Below are 7,052 nucleotides of genomic sequence, written 5' to 3' on the forward strand. Positions count from 1 at the left end.
ATCTGGGCTGGAAGCATAGCTCAACAGGTAGAGTGCCAGCTGGAACACTAATACCAGAAAAAGTAAAGCAAGAAAAAAATTAATTTTGGGCTAGAAGTGTGGCTCAAGTGGTATAATGTGTAAACTCCAGTGCTAAAAAAAACCACCCCAAAATGTTAAATCATGGAGGAAACAATGTATTTACAAACAGAAAAAGGGTTGGAAATGCACACTACAAATGGTAACAGCAGTTACCTCTAAAACAAGGTTAACTGATTAGGAGGAGCGGAAGGAGTGTTTTGTTTGAAAGCTTAACTTTTAAAATAATGAACTGATATGTTGTTAGAATGAATGAATTTGAAAAAGATAATGCTTTAAGAAATAAACCATATCAAAAGTCAACCCATCTTTGATCGTGCTGGGTGCCAGCAGTCTTTCCTCAGTGGCAACAGAAAGCAGCAGAGTTCAGAGCAGGATACTCTGACCAAATCCACACCCAGATACAGCCACTCAGATGCTCCCCTTAAAGGAAGGCATTCTCATCCTAGTTCTCTGGCACAAGCTTGCACCATTTGATTACACTCAAGGTGCTTACCTGTAATCTTTTTTTTTTTTTTCTCTCGGTCGTGGGACTTGAACTCTGGGCCTGGGTGCTGTCCCTGATGTCTTCAGCTCAAGGCTAGTGCTCTACTACTTGAGCCCCGCACCACTTCCGGTATTCTGGTGCTTAATTGGAGATAAGAGTCTCATGGTCTTTCCTGCCCCGGCTGGCTTTGAACCATGATCCTCAGATCTCAGCCTCCTGATTCGCTAGAATTACAGATGTGAACCACTGGCACCGGCTTACCTGTAATCTTAAGAAACAGAAACACTGGAAGGATGTGGGCCATGCTTCCAGTGAAAGCAAGGAAGGGACAAAACTTTAGCATCAACTTAGCATTGATACTGCTATCTGGCTCACTGAAAACTGTTGTTTTCAAAGTCAGAATAAAAGTGATCAAATATTTGTACATTCCTCTGATTTTTCCTTTCCTATAAGTACTTTTGTCTCACTCTTTCAGAATTGTCACTGTTCCTTAGTTACCTGTAGGTTAATATGTGGCCTCCAGATCTGCTGTGCTTTACCACTGTTGTTTTAACAGTGTCCTGTAAATACTAGTTCTAGTTCATATACAAGTCCAACTATTTTGATCTGCTAACACTGTCTACTGTTCCTGATGAAAACCAATGGTTGGAGAACCATCCCATAGAGACAGGACAAGCACTCTGCATCAACCTAGTTTCCAGAATGCTTATACAGTGTCATGTATTACTCTGCTTAGCTGTCATTTTTTCCCTACAGTAGAGCTATGAAGAAATTAATAGCTGTACTTACATCTCTACCAACGGTGGGAAAAGTGTTAAAAAAATGGAAGGGCATTTTTCCATGATAGAATATTCCTAGATGTCTAATTTGCAAACAAAGTATGTTTTTATTCAAAGAAAAAACTGTTCATAAGCTGGACGTCAGTGGCTCACACCTGTAATGCTGGCTACTCAGGAGGCTGAGATCTGAGGATCTTGGTTCAAAGCCAGCCTGGGCAGGAAAGTCCATGAAACTCTTATTTCCAATTAACCACCAGAAAATCAGAAGTGGTGTTGCAGCTCAAGTAGTAGAATGCTAGCCTTGAGCTGAAGAGCTGAGGGACAATGCCCAGGTCCAAATTTCAAGTCTCACAACCAACAAAAGCAAACAAAACTCATTATCACTAACAGCATCTTCTTTGTACACATTTCTATTTGCAATATCTGGTTTGTATAATATGTATGGATATGTCAACAGCTAGAACATACAGAAGCAGTGAAAAAGGCAAACACAAAATTTGGTTTTGTAAATTAAACATATATTGACCTAGATGAATTGAATATACTTTTTTTTTTCTTTTGGTCAGTTGTGGGGCTTGAACTCAGGGCCAGGGCACTGTCCCTGAGCAATTTTGCTCAAGGCAAGCACTCTACCACTTGAGCTACAGCACCACTTACTGTTTTCTGGTGGTTAATTGGAGATAAGTCTCAAGACTTTCCTGCCTAGGCTGGCTTTGAATCGTGATCCTCAAATCTCAGCCTTTTAGGTAGCCAGGATTACAGACAGTCATCAGCCTCAAGTTTTTGTTTTTGTGTTTTTAACATACTGGAGATTGAACTTAGGGGCTTGCACTAGGCTAGGCAGATTCTCTCCAAAAGCCATGCATCTGATCCCTTTTTGTAGTGGTTCTTTTCTTTCTTGCTTTTTTTTTTTTTGGGAGGGGGGGTCCAGCCATGGGGCCTGAACTCTGGGCCTGGGCGCTGTCCCTCAGCTCTTCAGCTCAAAGCAAGCGCTCTACCACTTGAGGCACAGCGCCACTTCCGGCTTTTTTCTTTTTGTTTATGTGGTACTGAGGAATCAAACCCAGGGCCTCATGCATGCAAGGCAAGCACTCTACCACTGAGCCACCTTCCCAGCCTGTAGTGGTTATTTTCAAGGTAGGCTCTCACTTTATGCCTGGGTTGCGATCCCCACGTGGCAGGAATGATAGGTGTGTGCTACTGTATCCAGCCACAGGTTGAGTTGTGGTCTCATTAACTTCTTTTTGCCTGAGCTGGCCTAAAACCTTGACATCCCAATCTCTGTCTCCTAAGAGGTAGTGTTAAGAGGTGTGAGCCACCATGCCTACCTTAATTTTATATTTAAAATGTTTTAGATACCAATTCTAAATATGCTTATTAAACATCAACTATATATAACAGACATTGCGTATTACAGTGTTGCAGAATGGAAGGAGTACAACAAACTTACATATCTTGCAAAAAGATAGTTAAGGCAGGCGTTACCCTATTAGGAAAGAAATTAAGGAAGATGGAAAGCAAAGCCTCATAAGATCTGGGAGGAAGCAAGATGAGGGCCAGCTTCTGGAGGAGGTAACAGGTGAGATCATTTAAATTTCTAAAGCATAAGATAGGGAAAGTACAAACACCAAACTCTGCAGTGAATTACCAGAAGGTAAATCACACAGTGTGCCTGGAATCCTGGCTACTCAGGAGGCTGAGATCTGAGCATTGGGGTTCAAAGCTAGCCTGGGCAGGAAACTCAATGAGACTCTTTGTTGTTGTTGTTGTTGGTCATGGGGCCTGAACTCTGGGCCTGAAATCTGTTCCTCAGCTCTTCAGCTCAAGGCTAGCATTCTACCACGTGAGCCACAGCACTCCTGGCTTTTTCTGCTTATGTGGTGCTGAGGAAGCGAACCCAGGGACTCATGCAAGGCAAGTGTTCTATCAATGAGCCACATTCCCAGCCCCTCCATGAGACTCTTATGTCCAATAAACCATCAGAAAACTGGAAATGGCGCTGTGGCACAAGTGGTAGAGTGCTTGCCTTGAGCTGAAGAGCTAAGGGACAGTGCCCAGACCGAGTTCAAGTCCCATGACCAACAACAACAAAAAAAGAAGTCAGGGACAGAGCCCAGGGCCAAAGCTCAAGCCCCAGAAACAGGGACAGGGAGTGGGGGTGGGGTGTGGGGTGCAGGTGGATTATGAAACAAACAAGATTATCTCTCTAAACTATGTGCATAGCACAAATATATTTCCCTAGTCTGCAGGGAAAACTCCATTTTTCTGACACAAAGTTGAACTCAATATTTTAGTTATTTTTCAAGCTTTTGAGAGTAGTAACAGTATCAATCTAAGAAACACCAATTGCTTTTAAAGGAGACCATAGGTCTCTTACAGTGACCTTAGGCTTCTGAGTATATGGAAGATGTTCTTAAGAAATGACTTTCTAATTTACATCAGAATATACTTCCCAAAGTGGGGTGGCCTGATGGCTCACACCTGTAATCCTAGCTACTCAAGAGGCTGAGAGCTGAGGATTGTGGTTCAAAACCAGCCTCAGCAGCAAAGTCTGTGAGACTATCTCCAATTTACCACCAGAAAACTGGAAGTGGCACTGTGGCTCAAATAATAGAGTGCTCGCCTTGAGCTGAAGAGCTCAGGCACAGTGCCCAGGCCCAGAGTTCAAGCCCCAGGACTGACAAAAAGAAGAAAAAGGAAGGAAAAAGAAAAAAAGAATACTTCCCATCCTCTTGGCATTCACACTAAGTGCATTCAACAGACAATACTGGAAAATTCATCATTCTGGAATTCACTGTCAACAACAGACCTGTGTATCACTTTAAATTATGGCAGAAGAGAATATCATCAAATGTGGTTAAAACTTCTGAATTTTCATTACTGACCTGTTACTTATTGTCAAAAATCAGAGCGTAAGTACTTGGGAGAAAATTCAAGCTTCTTAAAGTGGAAGACTCAAAAGTCAAACTTTTTACTATGTTGTAAGCCATTAGATTCCCAGGCTCCTTATGGGATCACAAATTCAAGGCTGGCAGCCAGAAGGCTGTCCATGATTGCAGCCACTGAACCCCAGTCATGAAGATGCTCTTGAATCTGGTCAAATGAGAAAGTAATAGAGAACTGAATTCAGATCAGTCCTGATGAGCAAGTACAAATCAAATACATAGCTTCCAAGGTTAGATCAGGTCTCAATCCTATGTGAATCAGGGAACCCGTATTCAGTACTCTCCAGCCATTCTGGTCTTCTGATATACCAGGATTTTTTGTTTTGTCAGAGTCTGATTAAGAATCTTCTAGAAAGCAAGATCTGTCTTTGTCATCTCATTACTGTCATCTCTTGACAGTAGTTCACTGCTGCTGTGCTGTGTGGGCTTAAGTACCCTCTGAGGATGTCTATACAAAATATACCACCAATACTGTCCTTCATGGCTAGAAATTAGGCAGGTATAGGCACTGACTGAGTACACATGAAATCCAACATTTATAATAGCACAAAGCAGTAATGAAAACCTGTTCAGAGATCTGGTAAATTAAATTGGCAAGGACATATAAAGTATTCTACAGCTGTAAAAGAGAAGAGGATGGAATGCTAGTCAGTAGTAAAAAAGGAACCAACTATTGATGTATATAACAACTTGAATGAATCTCAAGGGAACCATGCCAAGGGAAAAAAGCTAGAATATCAATCACAAAAGGTTATATATTTCATATGCATAACTTCTTTTTCTATAATTCTTTAAATCCAAAAATTATAAAGAACAGATTAGAGGTTACAAGGGTTATAGAAATAGGGTGGCTGTAAGGGTGTGTATGGGTTTACATAAACATACATGCGGTGATAGAATTGTATAATACCCACACTGTATGTTCCATGCCATGAATAAAAATATAATTAAAACAACTTTAAAAGCCTTCCATACCCTCTGTACATCACCTTTATAATAATAAAATATAAAATTTAAAAAGCCTCTTGTAAATGTCTTTATAAGGAGGTACCTTTGGAAAACACATAGAGGAGGAAACAGCATATTCTATATATAATCTATATTCTAGACATACCATATCCACATTAGACAGCACTTACTGTAGTTTGCTCAACAAATAACCACAACTCTCAAGGTGAAAACAAAATCCAGCCAGAATATTTAAGGTTTTATCCTTGCTAATAAACTTTTTCTGGTAAATTGACATCTGAATAAAATTTATTCCTCTAAGTTAAAAATTATCATCAAGTACTGAAGGGCAGAACTCAGTCCAGCACTTGCCCCTGTTTTCACCATAGGGGCAACCCCGCTCCCCCATAATAAAAATCCACATCAATCACTGGCGGCTCACAACTGTAATCCTAGCTACTCAGGAGGCAGAGATCTGAAGATCTCGGTTCAAAGCTAGCAGGAAAGTCTGAGACTCTTATCTACAATTAACCACCAGAAAACCGGAAGTGGCGCTGTGGCTCAAATAGTAGAGTGCTAGCCTTGAGCTGAAGAGCTCAGGGAGAGCACCCAGACCCCAATTTCAAGCTCCATGACTGACAAAAACAAAAATACATTGAATGTCAAAAACTGGCTGTGTATTATTGATGGCTTCTACAATCAGCTTCTAAAATATTTCAAATTGCTAACTTAATTCTGAATAAATGATTCTCAAAAAATACAGATTTAAAAAAAATCTGTATCTCATCTGCCAAGTTCTTTTGGACAACAAGTTAGTTCAGTCATTGAAGTGAGAAATTTCTATATGTAGTTTAAGATGTCTTAAACTTTCTCCAACATTAGTATTAAGACTACTGTTTTGTATTAAGACACAAGACACCAGAAAAAAATGAAGCCAGGTGCTGATGGCTCATGCCTGTAATCCTAACTACTCAAGAGGCTGAGAACTGAGGATCACAGTTTGAAGCCAGCCTGTGCTGGAAAGTCTGTGAGACTCTTATCTCCAATTAACTACCACAAAACCGGAAGTGGGTAGGCACTAGCCCTTGAGCAAAATTGCTCAAGGGATAGTGCCCAGGCCCTGAGTTCAATCCCATGACCAACCAAATAATAATAATAGTAATAATAATAATAAATTTTAAATAAAACTTAAAAACATACTACACAGCTCTCTGAATAAGAAAAATATTAATAAAATTGTAAGAAAGGGCTGGGAATGTGGCTTAGTGGTAGAGTGCTTGTCTAGCATGCATGAAGGGTTTGATTCCTCAGTACCACATAAACAGAAAAAGCTGGCAGTGGTGCTGTAGCCCAAGTGGTAGAGTGCTAGCCTTGAGCACAAAGAAGCTTAGGGACAGTGCCCAGGCCCTGAGTTCAAGCATCAGAACTGGACACACACACACACACACACACCTTGAAAGAAAACTGCTAGCAAATGAATGGAACTGAAATTTAATTCTCATGGCAACACAAAATATTTACCTCGTTGAGGGATTTTCTGCCAACACTAAATTTATCCTAGATACCTTTGGACTTTATACTTCCATTTCAAATGATAATACATGTTCAAGAATTTCTTAACAGTTCCACACTGGAGTGAGGCACTGGTGGTTCATACCTTTAATCCTAACTACTCAGGAACTTAAATCTGAGGACTGCAGTTTGAACCCAGCCCACACAGGAAAGTTTATGAGACTCTTATCTCCAATTAAACACATAAAAGCCAGAACTGGAGCTGTGGCTCAAATGGCAGAGTGCTATCTTTTTTTTTTTGGG

This window comes from Dipodomys ordii, unplaced genomic scaffold (genome assembly GCF_000151885.1).
Source record: "Dipodomys ordii isolate 6190 unplaced genomic scaffold, Dord_2.0 Scaffold2, whole genome shotgun sequence".
In the NCBI taxonomy this organism is placed as follows: domain Eukaryota; kingdom Metazoa; phylum Chordata; class Mammalia; order Rodentia; family Heteromyidae; genus Dipodomys; species Dipodomys ordii.